The sequence below is a fragment of the Cardiocondyla obscurior genome, linkage group LG14, assembly GCF_019399895.1.
Source record: "Cardiocondyla obscurior isolate alpha-2009 linkage group LG14, Cobs3.1, whole genome shotgun sequence".
Classification (NCBI taxonomy): domain Eukaryota; kingdom Metazoa; phylum Arthropoda; class Insecta; order Hymenoptera; family Formicidae; genus Cardiocondyla; species Cardiocondyla obscurior.
Genome location: NC_091877.1, coordinates 2,859,297 through 2,880,009, shown reverse-complemented (window position 1 = coordinate 2,880,009; position 20,713 = coordinate 2,859,297). Strand labels below are relative to the sequence as shown.

General features: G+C 45.7%; 1 long non-coding RNA gene across 2 annotated transcripts in view; it reads left to right on the top strand.

Annotated features, from left to right (window-relative positions):
- LOC139108285 (uncharacterized) overlaps positions 1-20,713 on the top strand; it is a 152,310-nt gene that overhangs the window by 26,902 nt on the left and 104,695 nt on the right. For both annotated transcript variants that reach the window (XR_011546636.1, XR_011546635.1), the window contains exons 3-4: positions 11,606-11,931; positions 12,024-12,061. This is a non-coding gene — a long non-coding RNA (uncharacterized lncRNA). The remainder of the gene's footprint in view (positions 1-11,605; positions 11,932-12,023; positions 12,062-20,713) is intronic.

Sequence of the window (20,713 nt, the reverse complement as noted above, 5' to 3'; positions counted from 1 at the left end):
TTTATTAGCAATCAAGTAGACGTCAATATTATCGATCGACATGTATTTTCGAAGTATTTCAAGAAGAGTTGCAGCATCGTCTTACAAGTCATCGCTTAATGGCTTCCGCGTTGTCGTAAACTGTCAAGCCGATGTATTTATAGAGTTGCTGTGATACACAACTGCAGTATCCTTTCAGTATCGAGAACTCGGCATAAATATGATAACGTTACGATAACAACCACATACAGCGTGAAATATTGGCCAAGTATGGCACCTTGACAAAGAATTAGAGATTTGCATATAAAATTTGACGATCCTTTTTTTTTTTTTTTTTTTTATCTAGTCCGGTTAAAGCCGACGCGAGAATATTGAGTCTGCAATCTTGCGGTAGAATATTAAATATTATATTTAATTTACTTTCATACTAATTTCTCGCACCTTTAACATTCGCCGGAAAATTTCCACAAACCTCTCTTTATACTTCATCTCGTATTTCGAATGAATCTCGACGAAGAGCTCTTTCTCGAATAATTTCGTTTCTCCCAAGGTGGCGGGTAGGAATTCCGGGGATTCCGAAATGATCAAATTGAGCGTCGTTACTACACTAAAAGGATATTTGTTCGGCGTACGTGCCAACCAATCGAGGGGGGGATCCTTCCGAAAGTGTCAAACGGTTAAAGTTGTTTCTGCAAACAGACCGTACAGTAGCACCGACGTTCCGACTGACATGAGCATCATGACGTCAGTTTAGCGGGGAGCAACCGCAATCGCGAAGAGCAGCGGGACCGTCCACAAACACGAGCTATGCGGACGGTGTTTGTACAGTCGGTTAGCATCGAGTGCTACTGTATACATAGGCTTGTCGTTGCCATCGCGGTCGACGTGTGCGTTGAACGGCGTAAATAAAGTAGCCGCGGGCGCTAAGTCCGCTAAGTGCCTTCCCAATCTGTATACGTTCCCCATTAGCGTTTTCGGTAAGAGTAGGGGACACCCGGCAATCGCTTGGCGAGTACGCCGCGGAAGCTGAAGTTAATACACCGTCCTAAACAAGCAGCACCATTCGGTCTGCTTTGCCCCTCTGTTGAAATCGCCATCAGCCATCGAGTGCCTTTGTCCTCTGCTGTTTAATTATTAAAAAAAAAAAAAAAAAAATACGGATTACTGATTTTTATTCCTGAGAAAATCCGTGTCGTAAACGACGGAGTAACTTGACGGGAGGGATAAGGTGCAAATAATAATTTATTGACGAGAGGCCGGATGGAATAACTGTATATTATTATATAAAATGTAATTATGTGTGATACATACACATACACGTATATGCATGAGTGCTTTAAAAAGCCTGGTATTATAATCGCATTTGTCAAACTTTTCCGCGCGTCAATCCTCGAGATTCTTCAGGATAAACCCGTGTCATGCATTCAAGGATTCCTTGAAGTCGAAACTTCGTGACTGTAATGTAACTGGAGAAAATTGTCGTCGACGTACGATTATACATATAATTTGTAGACCTCCGTGCAATTATCTACATGAGACGATACTTATCTACAATGTATGCAGGCATAAATTGCCCATTCAGCTTGGTAATTACACCGTGCGCGTTTTGTCTCGCTGTATCGTGATGACATGACCGAGGATGACTCAAATAGACCGGTGCTCAACGTGCCTCTTTCTAAAATAAATGGAAAAAAAAAGATTAACGTGATTCGACAAATTCGTTTTTACATATACAATTTTAGATCGCAGCCCGAGTCTCAAGTGACTCGTCGCGTATCAATGTTCGCATCTGAAATTGCGGCCGTCATCGGCGATAACGCGTACGGCTGATAAATCCGTCATGTTAGACTTATCTAAGCATCGATATTAAACGGAAGTATTAACCCACGTTGCGAACAATTCAATTGCCCGATGGAGATTAATCTCGCAAGTCCTCACGCTAGTCGCGCCTAAACTTAGCGGCGGACATCGTCGCGGTTCGCCTTCGTTGCGCAACTCGGTCGTTCGACTTAATCCTGGCAAGTCTCACGAAACGGTCGGAGTTATTAAGCGTATAATATTGTTCCTCTCGGACAGTCGGGTAGAAGACGCCTTTCAGACACCGCCATTACGACCACGGCGCAACACCCCTCTAACCGTTCTCCTTCTCTTATTTTCCCCCCCTTTCTCCCCGTTCAGTCCTCCTTAAGCTATATTCTCGCCACCAACGGTAAATCTGTGGGCTGTCAGGGGCGAAAGGTGCGACATATCTTATCGTAAACGTCTCATAACGGCGTTGCGGCAGTAACGATGCGTGACACACGACGACGTAAAGCCGTGGCCCTCGTCACAAGGCTCTCTTGGCTCGTAAACCTCGGCTAGCTCTCGCCCCTTCGTTGAAGCATCGCGTTAGCGATCAGGATACCCCGCTGTCGTCTCCGGGCTTTTGTACTTTTATGTATTTATATACTTTCGGTTCTGCCATTTCAACTATATCGTTCATTAATGTCTCTGTAGCGTTTGAGCGGTTTTTTTAAATGCCCATTGAAAGAAATAGTTCCTCGGTAGCTTTTTACGGTGCTGTATACGAATGTTAAGTTTATCAAAGGCACTTTAATTTTCCCCTCATACCTTCTTACGAGAAATATATCATCGCTATATCATTTTAACGATAATTATTCATATGCAAATCGTGTCGTATAAATTCGCGTATCGCGCGCCGCCTTTTGAAAAGTGTACACATTTAAAAAAAAAAAAGAAAAAAAAAACAGGTAACGCATTACAAATAGAACCGTGTCCGATGTGTATATGAGAGGTACCAAGCGTTTATAACACGACACTGGCTGTCCGCGAGGGGTTGCATAGTCGAGAGATTGCAGGCGTTTGTGGGTTACGTGATGAAGTGGAAAGCAGACATGGGTAGGGGGTCAAGTTGGGCTAGGGTCTCTCCGTGAACGGGAGAGGAGGGACCACCTCATTTATGACGTCACGGGCCCTTCGGTACAGCCCGACGCTGTCACAATCATGCAGCGGCCATAAAGTAAACATCCGACATCAAAGAGCCGCCCGGGTAACGGCGTTTCCTGTCTCGAATCCACCACACCCGTCCCCTCCCTTGCTCGTCTGTGCGTCCCTTTGGCGCGCGTAACGCGCTCGCCCTCGTGGGATCTTTGCAATCTGCACAGTGATTTTGCCGCCGTTCAAAAATCCATGAATATATTTCATTTGACGGATTAAGAGATTAAGGGACTTTCGATTACGGCGCGATCACTGGTCATTAATATATTTCAGAGAACAATTACGCGTTTAATGAAAGCGAGAAAATTACAGACGGGCGAAACGGAGTATCTTCATTATGTCTAATTTTCCTGTTTGCGCGAAACCTTTGATCGATATTACGAGGTTCCCCCTCGTTTGTATTTTACGGGGGCTACCAACGTCGAAAATTTGTTGGTGGTTGATTATCAAGATCACGCAGGTCATCGGGCGTACGTGACGAGAGTGGCGGCCGACACGATGCGCCGGCGCCGCCAGAAGGTAAATTAGACAGCCCTTTGTAACCTTTGGCGTTCGTCGAAAATAATGGCCGGGGTCTTATACTACTTAAGGGATCCGCTGTATCCATTTATTAGGCACGGGATGACGGCCGGTTTGAAAATCATCTCCGCGGCAATTAGACACGCCGGGCCCAATTGTTTGCATGGCGGCGCTTTAGCTGGAATATTCTTCAAATTATTGGCTCGACGTTGAATCGCCCCTGGCATCGGTGCCATTAGAAAATGAGAAGAGAAGCCTTTACGACGAAACTAATGTAAACTACGCGTCGCGCGGCTGCTTGCCGAGCGAAGGGTCGGAAATCCACAATCAACCGCATTATAAAAAAGGAAAAAGAAAAAAAAAAAAAATAAGTCACTGAGAGAACAATTCTACGAAGTAGTCGGCGATATTAGCTCGTGTTTCGAGTATACTAGAAATTTAATTAAATAATTCTAGCCTAGATTAATTGTACGTACGATGAGACCGCGAGTGCTTAAAACGAATTACATGAATTGTATGTAAGATCAGTAATTGCTCTGCAAAAATGACAAGGTCTCCGCTATATTATCGTAGCAAGACAATCGCACGCTACGATTTTCTTTTATTTACATCCAGGGATAATAAATGTCTTACGAAGGTTCGGATCTTGAATTATTAATACCGCTTAAACGTCGGCTTCGACGGGCCCCACTAATCATGCAAACGCTGATTTCAACCGCGATACCGCAGATTTTTTGTCATTACGAGACGTCTGCATATTATAGGAGGGCGTCGCAAAGACGAGTTTATCATTGCAACCATACAATTCGTATGAAACATGCCGCATTAAGAATTCAGCATTCCCAAAGGAAACAATACGTTCGAATTATAGAGCGATACAAGTCGATGTAATTCATTCCCCTCTTTTTTTTTTTTTACGCACCAGGTGAACTGTTCCGCTTTTTTTTATGCTAATAAGCCGTAGTTTATTACACCTTGTTTAACGTGTTTTATCTGAAAGTTAATAATTACGCTGCAAACTCTTTTTCTCAAGTTATATCTTGTCAAGCGATTATTGCCGCTGAAAATACTTTCAAGATTTACAGAATTTAACGATTATTATGTGCAAACATGTCTAGAATTTAACGACTTGGTCGTGAAAGATGGTGAAAGCGTTGCGCTGGATAATTCTTGTCTCTAAAACGGAACGGCGATGCTTGGCACTGATGCCGACTGGCCAGTCATTTCTAAACACTTGCCGTGTCACACGTGTTTTAGTACAGTCCTGCGTGATTGATATATACGTAATTATATCACAACGTTCAAATATTCGCGGAATAAAATCAGTCAACGTCACGTAATAATCGAATAATATTGTATTAAACTAATAGACACGTTTATTTATGAGGGAAAAAAGAAAACTGAAGATTTAAAAATACTGTACTGCTTAATTTTTTTTTGTTCTCTCTCTCTCTCTTTTTCTTGCTCCGCGGAAGGTGCTTAATATTAATTCTGCACGCGCGCCAGATAAATCCGCGCCGAGGATAGTCGAAAGATTTCAATCTTTTCTTCGCGATCCGGAAAAAGTAGCGCATGCAGAAAAATAAAAAATAAAAAGATGAAAGGGATTTTTAATAGCTCTCAGCTTGGTAAAAATTAGTTCATGAAGGAAATTTGCAAAATTGCTTGCGAAAGCGGATTCCATTTCCGAGGCGATAAAGTTTTATTTTTTATGGACGAGGCGAGCTTGACAGAGTGCACGAGGCAGCGGAGCAGGCTTTCCTCTTTTCCTCCCGCTCGGCCGTAGCCCTTCGCGCTCGCGCGAGCATACGCACACGTGTTGTGACTCAGGAATGATAACCGATGATTTATCCGTGACAGGCTGCAGGTACCGCGGATGGATTATCGTTCTGATTGCAAAGTATGAAATAATTAGGGAGCGGGACCGCCGGCCATCCATCATCGGGCAACGATGGCCGCTTGTCAGGCGCCGTTCATTTATCATACTCGCTCAGCCATCGCCCTCTTCCTATTCCCATCGCATCGCCGATGTTCCATTGTTCGTATATCGGACGTAACCGTCCGTTACTGCTAATTACCTCCTGCCCCTGCGAAAGATTACGCGGTCAAGGTATCGGACGTATTAACGGCCGGGTTACGCGTGCACGCCGCCCCGTGTTTCTGGACGCCCGTCGACCGAACAACGACTCCATTAGGTACGTGCTCACTCGGCCAAGATTCCGGATGGCTCGCTAGCTAAATCGCCGCTTCGTAGTCGATTTATCACGCGCGGTGAAGATCGCGTCGGTTTGTCGTCGGCCGTCGCGGTTCTTACTTGCCAACACCGGACCTAATGCACGTAAACGAACGGACGTAGTAAAATATCGACATAAATTGAAAGATGACTTTGTCTCCCAAAGAGAAATTCGAAGACAAAGAGCACTCTTGTTTTTCAAATCCACGAAAATTTAAGTCTTACCGCGTGGACTATTACGCATCTCAGTTTCGAAAAGAGCAAGCACTCTTAAACTGTATTTATTGCCGGCATAAAATTTTCCGCTTTCCTATTTTTCTTTTGTCAGTGCGTCTAAATATTTTAAATGTGCGATATCCTTCCGTCACACCCGGCAGGTCACTTCCTTTGTCATTTCTCTTTTCTGGTTTTTACGTACAATGTCTAAAAACCATATTACAAACCATCTATTTTGACAATGATTCACTCGACGTCAAAATTGCACGTATAAAAGTCAAAATTTATTTCCGTAATATTTCCTTTTCATTGTTGGACATCTATACACTCGTTCTGTGAGCTAAAGTATCGAACGTTTCTAATTCTCTCAAATTACTTTTCTCCATTTCGAATCAACAGCATGTTTACGAGATAACAGACAGGGTTATTTAAAATTCAGTGAATACTTTTTTTGAGTTTTAAATTACTTAAAAAAAAATAAAAAAAAAATAAAAAAAAAAGAAAGAAATACGGGATAATAAAAGAAATTTTTCTCCAACATTTTTTTATTGAATAACATAATTCATGATTTACATCAAATTGATAACGCCACATCTTGAAAAAGAGAGATACATTAAAGTCATTAATAATATTTCCCGCTTATAAAATTGATTTCGGCTGCTGTACAGTAAAGACAATAAACTGTTGAGGCTCGAGTGAATCATGCCAGGTGAAAATTCTTCTATCCGCGTGATTCCTCGTGGTCAGGCTCAATACGGAGGTGTCTCTCCTCTCGATTTATAGTTTTATACCTGCGACGGGGAAGAAGAAGAGATACCTAATAGACAAGATTTACTGCGGCATGCCCGTCTCAATTGTGGAACAAATTTATCTTCTCTGCGGTCAGCAGCCTCCCCATCGCTTCCTAGCCTCAATCTTGGTTCCGCTGTTCCTGAAATATTGGCTCACCCCCGGACTCGAAAGTTACTTGACAAACGAATCGATGTACGGTCGAGGAGGGAGAGAAGAAGAGGGACGGTCCCTTCGGGGTTAGCAGGCCTGTAAACTTTCCCGCGTCCCCGGCGAACAACACAAAACACACATACGCGCCCTTCTTTTTTTTTATTTTTCCTTTTTCTTTTTTTTCTTTTTTTTTTTTTTTTTTCGATCACGACACGTCAGTCTCTTTAATCGTTCTAGCGGTCCAGCCACTGGAAATTCTCCGTCGCCGTGTAATCGCAGTTTTATTTAATTCGACGCGACTGGATGACTTTTAAGTCGCGCGCGTTCAACGTTTGCATACACGCGCGAGGCGCACACATTTCGCGATTGATCGCCCAATTCGCGCTCTACGCTCACCGACGTAATTAAGAACACAAATTAACGAGAGATATTAATCGTTATTATAAATCACGCGTCTGATTTATGATCGATAAAATTACAATTCGTCGCGGGCGCGCACACAATGTCGGGCTCGATACACGTTATTAATGTTTTGAGGATACTGTCATCCGGGAACATGAAATATCTCTCTTCCTCCCGTCCTCTCCCTTTCTCGCTCACGCTCCTCGTCTTTCTTACGCGAGGAAAGCGACGGCGGACGGCGATTCGCGCCTGTAAATTGTGCCCTGGACGTGCAATTAGCGCGACAACATCGCCGGCCTTTGCTGGCGAGAGAGCGCCGGGCGAGCGCGGCAAAGAACTCGAAAAAAAACGCAACGAAAAAGTACTCTTGTATTTCAACGCGCGAATAGCACATTCCCGCTGCGTCGAAACCAATCACCGGGGGCCTGATTGCAGTCACATTTTCGAGAAATTTTAATCGCCCGATGACACACTCGCGACGACGTTTGCGATTCTTTATTTGTTTGCCGCTCGCAATTTCGCGAGTTGCACGTTCGGAGAAATCGGTGATAATCTCGCCAAGATATTGCGCACTCAGGAACCTGGTTATTTATTTTCGCCCAAGATGCTACACGCGGGGCCGCGATATCGGATCGATTTACGACAATCTTTATTCTTAGGCGAAACGAGTTCGACACAACTGCCAATGATTGGAGCCAGCTGTTTAAAGAATTGCGTTACTCCCCGGCCTTGGTTCGGTTTCTCTTGATTCGGTTCCGCGAGATAAATGGCATATCTGTCTTATCGCGTACGTGATTGGAAACTCCAAAGACGCGTGAATAATTGCGTAGATATATACTTCGGCATTAGCGCCGAGCGGGGAGGATCGAACGAGTCGGTGCAGTTTGTACGGCCGAGAAACGTCAAGAATTCGCGATCGTTATCGCTTCCGCGAGCGCATTTTATGCGTCGTGACGTATTACGTTAGGAACGCGAGACCGGGATATTGAAAAATAAAACCAGCCCGGGGAAAGGGATCGGAGACAAGACGCGCTGAAGTACCGTCGGACGTATCCGAGACGTACTTGATGTACGATTCGAGCCGACGAGATACATGTTAATCTCGCATATTAATAATAATTATATGACGCGCCCGTAAGTACGCGGGGATCGATAACAGCGCGATTGGAATCGGCCGCGGCGTTTACCACTCGTTTATTGCCGTGCGCGGATCACGATAACTCTTTTAAAGCAACTCTTAATGCCTCCGAACTTAATTAGACGGATATTTCGCACTAATTTCCGAGCTTGATAAAGGTCGCTGTGAAACGGACGTTCCTGCCATAAATTTAACAGCGGAGAAATGCGCGGGTTGAAGTTTTCTCGGAAGAATCGTAAATTTTCTTTGTTCAAGCGGGAAACGATAAAACGTTCGAACAATTCGCATTTATGATCATAAATGCGCGCAGTTAAATTTATTATATCTATTCCACGACGCGGCACGAGAAAACATTCGTCGGTAGGGAACGACGTGGCCGAACACATGTACATGCAATTCCAATCGGTGTCGCGCGCGCATCCGGCTGCACCGTGCGGGGAACGCCCGCGAAAATCGCGGCCGTAATTTCGTGTCTCGCGCGAGTCTTATATTACGTTACGTTCTCATAGCACAATCTTACCGCGAGCAAACGTGTTAACAAGCGCGCGCGCGCACATTGCAGGTCCAACAATAAACTCCTGTACGCTCGTTTCATCGTTCGGTAAGCTTCATTTAATTCACGTGTACACCTTTGTATCACGTTTGTTACACGATCAACACCACGGAACGTTTACTAGGGGCGGATCCAAAAAACGCGATCTCGAACTCTGACCTGCCGTTTTTACACACGCGAATGCCCATTGAGATCAAATGTAAACGTATCTCTTCTCGCTTCATCGCGCGTAAAACAGTCTCAACTGAAATACGATTATCAGTCGTAAGGTTTTTTTTTTTTTAGCTAACAGCGTCGTATATTATTAATTCTTCTATTGGCAACGCGGGTAATATTCTCCATTACTGGAGATGCTATCGCGCGTTTGCGTACGTATGTAAAGTCACGGATTTTGCAGGTACAGATTACGAAAATAATCGCGGAGCTAGCGTGCAACTGAGACTCCTCTTTTTAATCTAGCGTAGGGTGTTTCGGGCAACACGAATAATCCATGTTGCGCCCGCGCTCGTGTTTAGTTACGTGGTCGCAGCCCCGAATGTCACGCCGCCATGAATGGCCAGAGATTCATGCCGACCTCGCGCTTGGATCGTGTAGCGTTGGGGCCTTTAGAGAGTGGCGGAGAGTCGTTGATCAGAGGCGAGGTTATCTCTTGTCTCTGCGAGAGAGGCGGCCCGAATGAAAGGCACCGACAACGTCCAGCAGCGGGCCATACATCAACTTGCGGCCTGAGTAAATAAGCGGTGCCCTGCGCGACCCCCTTCGTCACCCCGCGCGCGGCCCTCGGTCCGAGTCTCCTACGCGAGCCTGCCCGTGATAAGTGTCCCACGAAAAAGTTAATCGCTTGCTTTCTATCATCTTTCACGGAGCCTAATATCTCACAACACCGCTCCGGCCCGACACGTCGAATGAATTATTAACATCGCACTTACGCGTATAATTCATACTATAATTGTATTATAATTACAACGTGCAATTATATACATATACGTAGCATTGAGCATGCAATCACAGAATCACGCACGCCGTGTACTTTATTTACATGTCTTAATTGACGCTCGATTCAGCGCAATCGCATGCTACCCTATAATCGCCCAACACCTGCCGCAATAGTAAATTATCGTCGTGAAAGGTTTATTTGTGTATTATATCGGGAGGGGGGGGGAGGAAAGAGAGGGGGACGGGGAAATGGAACTCGGCGGCTGCACACATGTGTGCACGCGAGAGAGAATAAAAAAGAAGCCCATTCGTTAAAATATCGTATACGCGATATAAATTTTTACTCCTCGTAATCAGCGGGTCTTGTTTCTTTTCTCTATTAAACGCGTCATTTTAATTACAACCGCGATCGTTCTCCTTGTCAGTTTAATTATTAACGCTGCATTCGAAAATCGTGACTCTCGATATGTCATATTAATAATTGATGCGTGCAAGGTTCAATTCTTGCAATTTAACGAGAGATTAAAAATGTGATGTATGCCGCGCAAATAATTCACGGCGATAATCGATTCGAAATATTTGTCGTCGCGCTTGGCGAAATTAATTATAGGCACGACTGAAGGCAGAGATTGATATACAGCGCGTCAAATCTCTTTTACGCACATCCCGCATTTTTCACGATCAAACTTTAATATCGATTTGCATAAATAATGGTATTTTTCCATTAGCCCGCGATAATTTATTACACGCTCGCCGGATTCTTATGAATTTTTATCAATCTATTTTGCATCGCAGATATTTATCTTAATTGATTACACTGGAGATGTTCTATTATTTATGCTAAATCACGAATTTACTGATACCAAGCGGACCGAAATTAATTTTAATTTCGGATACGTGCCACTTTTTTTTTTTTTTACGTCCTTTACCCTATGAACTCATTTCCATTCGCCAAAAGCCATTGATCCTAGGCTCTCACGGGTAACTTTGAAGCGAGATGATGGATGCTGAATTGCTTAGTTTATTCAATTTCGTGAGTATATTGCAAAGTAAGCGCATCCCCCGAGAATATACCTTTTCCCGTAACCTTCTAAAGAAACTAATAACGTCAAAGTCCACGGCCTTTGAACAATCATCGCCATCTGAGATTACGATCTATTTTTATAAATCTAATAAAAACAAAACTTTTCGTTCGATTCTTATCCTCTCTATAAAAAATTGGTGCGTTACGCATAAATTATTAAAAATCGAGAGTCAACGTCGACTGTCAAGTCGGCGATTTTATAGGTTCGATTTAATTTTAATATTTAATTAATATATCCAGGCAAAGACGGTCTTCGCGATTTTCGAGATCGAAAGGTGGAAGTGCCGTCTTTGTCTGGACATACGAATTAAATATTACAATTAAATCGAACGAGAGTAACGAATAGATAGGCGCGGGGGGAGGTGGGGTGAGGCGGGGGGACGGGGTGCGAGCGAGCGCGAGCTTACGTGCCGCGCGCTAGGTATATTCCCCCACCACTCCCACTCTCGCTTTGTCCTTCTCCAGCGGTCGCGCGAGCACACACGTCCTACACACTGCGGAGCAAGCACGTGTCTCCGTACCAAAAGTAATTCGCACTTCCGTTTAACGAAAACCCTTCCGGCACGATAACCACGATTAACCACTTGATATCTCTTTCTGTTACAGATCGACGCAGTTGCATCCGCATTGACTGTCGTCAACGAGTGTCGTCACCGCCGACATTAAGAATCATACGAACCGCAGTCGGTTCGTCGGCCGTCTCGGGAGTTCCGTAAAATGTTCGGGCGGAATTTTTGGACATACGACTTTCTACTAAACGCGAGTGCCGAGCATGGAACGCGCGAAAGTGGATCCTTGAGTAATTTTCGCGATAAAATCACGGTCGGGGTGTTCGCGAGTGACTCGTGCGCGGAAGGAGGACTCGGCACGTCCCATCTGAGAGGAGGAGCAGGCCTCGGATATGCATCCTGCATCGGCGGAGCAACTTTTAAGTAAGTATAAATTAAAAAAATAAAATCTTTTTTTATTAATTTTATTAACTAATGTATATGTCTACAATAATTTTTTTCTTTTTATGTTACAGTCACCGGCAGAACTCTACTACTCCGCTGAAGCAGATTGGTGAGTCGCAACATTTTTTTTTCATAGTATTGGGGTCTCTTGAAGTTTCTTCTAGTTATTCTAAAATGTCGAACAAATAAAATATGTATCATCAATAGATCAGGGTGCAAAAGTATAGCTTATAAAATTTATTTATGCCATTAATAAACGGCTGTCGGCATTTCTTTTATAATATATGCGAAGTGCTTAAACGAAGTTAGAGATATTCTATGATAAACTGTAAATCTTTACGCGAGATTTTTTTTTCTTTTTACGCGACTAAGTTTTCCGTTGCTATTGCAAGCGTTTACATTCGTCGAGGAGATATATTTATACGTGAAAACGACGTAATTTTACGCGACGTGACATTATTAAATGTTATTAAATTAAGGCGACTTATATCACTGCTCTATTATAATATTAACAATTCTAGATAATTCGAGTTTTTACATTTAACACGTTAGAAATATAAATTAAACAAATCTTTATTCGTGACGCCTCTGCAACTAAAAAGATATTTTTACAACGTGTGCCGAAGAATAAAATACATTTGCAGCCGTCCCATCAAAAGTAAACTCCGATTTTTCCGTGTAATCCGTGAACGGTACGTCGTAACTTGATTTCGTGGGTTTGCTTCTAACAAATTGCGGGCGAGTTGCCTACCCCAGGTCCACGGTTTATTCGAAACGCACATAACTCAGCCTGTTCTCTTGTGGTCGCTCTATGATTAGCTTGCCCTCCCGCGGAAACGTTCGGCAAAGGACCAGGAAAGAGAAAAAAAAAAAAAAAAAAATTTGAAAGAATGACGGCCGGTAGTTGCACGTCATCCGAGAAAGATGCATCGCGGTCCTCGCGCCGATGTTGGTAAAGGAAAAGGAGAGAAAGAGAGAGAAAGAGAGAAAGAAAAGGCAATGGCACACTCCGCCACCCCGACGACACGGCTGGGTGCGAAGCTGAAAGCGAGAATTCTCCCGCGGCGCGGAGCCGCGGCACCCGCTCCGCATAAATCATCTCGTTTCTGCTTGGAACAGGGAGGCGAAAATAGATGGAAGCTCTCTCTTTCTCTCTTGCTCCGTCTCCCTTGGCTTTAGACGAATAGCACCCCCGCGCATCCGCTCGAGGATACCCCGTGAGTACACACGAGAGATCTTGCCTCTTCTGCGAGTCCTCCGCCTTGCTCTTATCCCTCCTCTCGATGACGAATAAAGACCTCCCACACATTCTCGCGGGCCAGGTATCCAAGACCCAAACAACGGGAGATTCCGCCGAAGGCCGCGAGAACTCGCCATCCGAATGCGTGCTCCACGGAAAAAAAAAGGAAAAAAAAAAAAATAAATAAAAATTTGTTGGCAACGGAAGTATCGTATTCTGATCAATGAATTGTGACGCGTAGAGGCGTCGTTTTCGAAAGTAGTTTGTCCTCGACGGTTTTTAAGGATACTTTAAACAAGGACGCGTGTGCAAAAGCGAAGGACGGTGCATTCAGGCTTCAATGATGGACGGTGTGTGTCGTATTATAGAGTAGGGCCCAAAGAAATAAGGAAATAATGAATCTTTCTCGTTGGCTATGCAAAGCTTGAAATAGTTCCTCTCGTTTGATAGACGATGTGTCGAGCAATGATCGGCAAAAATCAATTCGTACCTGTTGGTCGTCATCTCAAATGCCGGACCGGCGGCACGACTGCTCGTTTTGCAGCACTAACTGCCGTAAACGCTCCGTAGTCCTCGGGCTTGACGTTCCCATTATATCCAGCCTAGTTCGCAGTATGGGTTATCCAGCATCACGCTGAGCGAGGCTTGCGGTGCGTCATAAATCTTCGCCCTGTTTTTATGTGTTTGACCCCCGAGCGACCGAGTCATTATTAGACGCAGCTTTCAGCCTTAACCCACTAAGAATTTCAGAAAACCGCACCGTAACCGAGGTCCCCTTTCTCCATTTTCTGACATTTATTGACCGGTCGCTCGACTCCAGCCCGCTCCCTCGGTCCGAGAGTGCATCGAATTTATCGCCTCGTGTCAACGGCTCTCATGTTCGCCGCCAGCTACCGTCTTACCCTATCTGATTTCACGCTTGTTCTTCAAGAAAATCACGAGGAGTGTTGACAGGGAAGTCAATGTGTAAATGTTTAACACCGGTTGACACCTCCAACATGTCAGGTGGAATCGAGAATGGAAAAAATAAAGGGACGGGGGGGAAAAAAAAAATCCAGTAGAAACAATCGACCGTCGCTACGAAAACACCCCGAGAACGTACGCTCTTTCCTTTATCCGGTTTCCTTCGTAACGATCCTCCGTCCAACCGACCGACCGTCCGTCAACGCGCGGGTGTAAAACCGACAAATCATAGCCGCACGGCCGGCCGGTCAGAGAGCGAGCGACGTGAAAAATTGCCGACGCTTCCACGGAAAACTAATAACGCCCCGCCACATCAAACACGATTCCGGGAAATTATTACGCGGGCCACAACCGCGCCGCGGCTTGCACGGCGCGCAGGCGTTTAGGGCGGAGGTGATGCGGTCCCTACGTCCTGGTCCGGTCGTGAGTAACGTCCCGAGTAATATTACGATGACAGTAATTGCCGCTTTGATCAATGCGGGCCCGACCGCGAGTAGGCGGCCCGTCACGCCACCGGGATTCAACGCGATCCTTTCCGGCGTCGGCGACCGTTCTCGCCGCCTCAGAGGAGCACCGCGCGTACGTCGCTTATTGCAAGGGGGATGATACGAGTTATCGATTCGCTCTGTGCCCGAGAAAAGCGATCGGACGTGTCGAGGACCATTCGACACTTTGCCTCGCTAAGAACGCTTGTGTTATACCCTTACGTCTCTTGCGGTGGAAATAATACGGATATTTTTATAGCGTTATAATATATATTTAATAACGAAATATCTATTTTAGTTCGATCAAAGTGTCACGGGAGAATAATTAAAAAAAGAAAGAAAAAAAATATTTAATCTCGTAGTAATGAATGTATATCTTTACCCGGATAAGCAGGCGCCTGGAGAAAAAAATTATAAATATCGGGAACCCGTGAAATCGAGATACCGGCGAGTAGGTGCCGATTAAAAATTACGATCGTCGAAAATCACCGGCGCTATTAGGAGTCGGCGAATGACGACATCGGCGCGGCGCGGTGCAACGCGGCGGAGAAGAAAAAGAAGAGGCATCGAGGCGAGCGGTCGCCCTTTCTCTCTTTTTCCCTCTCAAGGTTTTATTTGCGGCGGAATAAATAAAAATTTACGAGCAATTTACAGTGGGTCCTCAGCCGCCAGGTCAGGGGGATCCATCAATTTACTCCGAAGTGCTCGTTTGGCGCGCGGGCTACAAAATCGTCGACGAAGTTCTCTTTATGAAGCTAGAATAGATTAATGCTCTCGTTTGTTCGGTAATGGCCCCGATAAATTATCTTAATAGCTCGAGGCGGCTATAAATATATTCTCCGATTCCCGCGCTCTTACGCTTGTTTTCCAGCTATATCGCGATCTCTCGGCGCGGCTGTCGAACCACCATGTTTTCCGTGTCACTAATTCGAGGAGAAAATGCGTGCTACGTATCTAGGACGGAAGGATTTACCGTCATCGCTTGACGACGCGAATTATCGGCGATCCGTAGAAAACACTTCCGCCCCTCGTTTAAACCGCATTTTTTTTATTTTCTTCAGGCGCGCATAAAATCTTTTAGAACCGGAGCTTCGAGGAAAAATTATATTATAGCTCATCAAAGACGTAACTTTCGTGGATGTATCCCGTGGAGGGCACGACGGACGAATTACTAAAAAAATCAGTCGGGGAAAAATAAAAGTGTGTCATAAACAGGCCATTTTTATCTCGTACTTGCAACGATAAACGTAATGCGTCTTTAACGGCTCGTATAAACGATGTACGTACGCAAAAGTCGACATGCGGCGGTAAAGGGGAGAAAAGAGAGCGGCCAAGAAAGAGGGCGAGACGCCGTCCCTAACGCGCGGTCTGACCGAAAATAATCGGTCGCCATTAAGCCGCGCGCCGCACTCCGTCGGAAGATCAAACGGATCCTCCATCCGTCAACGGCGCGCTAATGCACACGTTTCACTGCGCCGCCTGCGCGTCGGTATTTGGCAGAAATTAGGTTGGTAATGCGTCAGCAGCCGGTGCCGGGCGAGCACTTAACGCCGTAAAGTTGTTTGATGGCACCGCTATCACCCCTAACAGTTCCTAACAGTCCGACGCCCACCTCGCGCCGCCGTCGCCCTTTCCCTCCCCCTCCCCCTCAACCCCCTCGGGTCTGACACTGCAACCGTGAGTTATTCACTTAATGCGACCATTACGCGCTCCTCGATGGCGCTTCATCCTGATTTACTCGACAAGCATTTATTGCTTCTATCTCGGCGGGCGATATTAAACCCTCCGCTCGCATTTCCTACGTGCGTACGTTATACTCCGCGCGATTCCGCCCGGCGACGTTGGAATTGATTCCAGGACGCGCGAACCGCGCCCGGCATAAACAATCGCCGGGAAATTGGGACGGTCGTCTCGCGAAGCCGGCCGTAATCAAGACTAATTACTGCGCTTTTGAATAGGGTCTAATAAACTTATCTGACAGCCTGATTACGCATACGCCTCTCGCGAGATCATTTACGCAAGAATCAGAATCCTCGAGAGGATTTATGTACTCCTCGTTCCTGCGATACTTATTCCCGGGGTTAAAAAACGATAAGCTCGAGAGAGCTCGAGGCGAGCGAGTGATAAATAGAGACAAAAATCACGGTTACTTCTTTTAAAACGACGCCCCGCAGATACTGCGAACAGGTGACGACTCGGATCACTTACTGTCGTATTTGATGTACTCGTGTACAGCTTTGCACGAGGCACGATTCTTAAAACAAAACTTAAGAGCGCCCCGACGTTAACAGAATAATTATCGAGGCCTCGCGGTTCTTGAAAATAGAGAGAGACTTCGCGTCGATTTCCGTCGATAGCGGTCGGCGGGGCTGGCATCCTTTGCGGTGCGCAACCCCGTCTCTTCCTCTCTACCTATCTCCCTCCCTCCTTCCCTCCTCCCCGTCTGCCAGCCTGCCTCTGCCCCCGTCGTCGTAGCGCCTCGCTCGAAACCTCGTAAACCCGGGAACGACCAATTAAACGAAACGAGCAGCGCACTGATGCACTCTCCTCTCTGGCTGGTTGCCTGCCTGCTGGCATTACCTACAGGTTATACGACTCGCGGAATTACCCTCAAATTACACAGTTCTGTACCGATGTGTGCACTTCCCCCGCCTTCACGCCGCGCGGCTCTGTATACTTACTGCCCGGATAACAACCGGCTGCGCTAGCGACGCCACCATTCGCTACGACCGGGAGAGCTATGTTCTCGCTCGGCTCCCTATCCGATAGGGAGCCGTGCGAGGAGGCAGCGCGAACGAAGGGCCTCACGAACCTGGCCAGAGGTATACTTGACGAGGGAGCGGTAGACTCGCTGATGATCGACCGGCAACCGAAGAAAGTGACGGTTATGAGGGGCGTTCACACGCGCGTTTGATTTGACTTAACCCGCTCTTGCAACGGCGTTCCGGGAACCTATAAACTCGGTAGTTCGCCCATCCCCGCTCGTGTTCCATCCGTTTTCTCTCGCGCGGTAACGTTTTCTGCGAGAAAACGTCCGAGAACGCGACCGCGGTTTTGTCCGTCGCGTTGGTCGAGGAAATGAGACTCGGAACGTAAAACTAGACGTGGAGGTATCAAAGAAAGGAAAAAAAAAAGAAGAAAAAAATAAAAGACAAAGTACGCAGAAATTTTTTTTTTTTTTGTTATATTATTTGTCGCGAGTGATAATTTATCCTGCGGCAGTTGTTTGAGAGATAAAAAGATGACCGAGAAATTTCTCTTGTATCGCGATAGAGTCGTTAGATTACGTCACGATTCCCTCTGGACAGAGTTATTAAGGGGCCATGCTCCCTGTCAAATTATCTGGATACTCTCCTCCTACTGTACGTCGCGTCGACGCGCCTATCACCCTAACACGCTCGGAGGGACCAGGTGCGAGCAAATAAAATGCTCGACAACATAATTAAGAATTATATAAGCCGCGCTACGCCTACCGAACGAGATTTCATTTTTACAAAACGTCGCGGCCTCGCGAAGAAGCGAAACGAGTGAAAGAAATTCGGCGTAGCCACTTGTGATCGACAAGATTTTGTTGCTAGATCGCCGTTCAATATTGATGATTTAATATGCGAATTAAATGATTTCTACGTCGCGCATTTTTTCGCTTTTTAATTCGACTGTTAATGAGCGATTCGACGAAGAGGCAGCGCGCTACCAAAGTTTCATGTTCGACCTGGATCCTTCGTTGTGTAATAAGACGAAGTAGCCCGATACCACCGCGGCATTTTTTTTTTTTTTTTTTTTTTTTTTGAATACCCGATTCCGCGAAGCCGCTTCGCCGTGTGCCGAAAACCGATCCGCAGGGTCGCCGCCGTCGAATACATTAGTGATTCCTAGCGAGCGACGCGCCGTAATGAATGTTTCCGGTGACAGCCGACAGCGGGGAATGCCTCCCGCGACAAACAATGCGGCTCTGTTCATCGGAGCCGCTTCCAACCCCGTGTCTCTGTGTGTGCATCGGTAACATTTCGCCGCTACCGCGGACGAGAGTGAGAAAGAAAATGAGAGGGAGGGAAAGAGAGAGAGAGAGAGAGAAAGGAGCCGTCACCACCCCGCTAACCCGAAATTCATTCCTGTCATGCTCGATCCAGCCGATCGCTTTCTTCGTTCTTCGAGGAATGCCGCTCGTTCGATCGAATGCGCGAGTCTGGTGGATTATAGCTCGTCAGATTCTAGCCCGGTCGTTTTGCGTCGCGAGATTTTCGGAAACTGAGTACGTTCCTCGCGTAGCATCGGAGCAATTTGCAGATATTGGCAGTTATGGTTGCGCGTTCAATTTGGGGGACGCTGACGGGTTACATCCGACTGACGTCCGTATTTCTGCTTTACGCGGAATATCGCAGGGACATAAACTTACTTCTGAGGAAAATAATAGCGACCCTCGGACGGGGAGCTGCTCGCGATAACAGAAAATATATTTCAAGCTGCTACCACGATTATTACAGGGTGTATGTTAATTAGTGTTAATTATAAATGATACTTTCCAAAAAAAAAAGGCCAGGTCGAGTTTCAAAGTGGAAAGTACATTTTTTTTTTTAGCTATTCGACCTCTCTTATCGCATTAATATAAAAATAAATACATATACATGGCTAATTTTCGTTATCGCTCGAATTATCACAGATGACATAAAATATATCCAGCTACACGCTATTCCCGCTTATCTTTCTTTGATAACGGTATAAAAAAAAAATAAAATAAAATAAAATATGTTCCTCTCAAAAGACGTCGCGCGACGAAGGGCTCCGGGAGTACGCCGTAGTTACGGAGGGAAACCAAAGTGACCGCTACATTGTGGGAGGTCTTAACATATCCAAGTCGAAAATTGGCCGATCTGTTAGCGATGCGGTATGCACGAGTCCGAGAGATCGGGGCGCGAAACTACACTCGTGGTCTTCGCTCGGCGTTGCATGTGTGCTCACATTTCGAGCTCCGCCAGGCGGATTCGATGTTGGAATGCAGGGCCACTTGTAGGGGCCACCCAATGCCCGCGGAGTCCATTTCCATTGTTGGCGGCTGTATCGGTAGCCGGTGCCGCGAGAATTCCAGAGCTTCGTGCGGAGATACGATTCGTTCGTGTCCCGCAAGCGGCGACCGCCGTGCCGCTCGCATCGCTCGCATTATTTATACGGTGATCCATAATATCGGCGACGGAGGTATCTTACGGTGAGATTATGCGCGAATCAGCGGATCTTTACGTCCGACGTCCCTAAACGCGGTCAAACGATAAATCCTAGCCTCATCAACTGCAAACGGTATCAGCTTTACTTTAGAATTGCATTTTAAAAAAGTTGTACTTTTTAGACTTTACGACACATTATTAACGTTACTGATATTATGTATATATTTATAAAAAAATTAATTGAAATAAAATAAAATATTGTCAATAAAATTAATAAAAAGGATGTCGGTCGGATGACTTTAAACAATCGCTTTCATTTTTGACGTACGAAATAGTTAACTCGATCCGCAACATTTTTATTGCAGACATATCGTACCGGAACGCGATGTAATTCGGTTTTTGACGTTGTGTAGTGTTTAATTTGACTCGTAAAAAAATTTTATGCAAATCTCGCGGAGCACCGTGCGCCGCCTTCGATACGTGCTTTATGAATTATTTAAATTGAAAAGTGCGGCTCAATGCGGCGCCGCGTACACGAAGCTGAACCGAGAAGTTGATTTCCATTGTCGGTGGCTGAACAGCCCTCAAGAATTCCGAATCCGTGTACGGAGATTGAATTTGCGCCGCAGCGTTCCGCGTGATTCCTACCGTTTGCATTGCCCGCATTATTTGTACAGCGGGACGGTAACCACCACCGTTGCAATAAAGACGTCCTGTATCGTTCGTTGGATCTTGGAGCGTTTGCGTTTTAGACCACACAATGCGGGTCCGCGTTCTTGCATCCGGGGCTTAAATGATACGCCACGCGCAAAATGGTCGCTGCATCGAAAAGTAGTTTATAAGGTGCGCGTCCCGACTTTCGTTTAAAAAGCATATATATAAGCGAAGAGTCCTTAATCGGCCAATTCAACCTG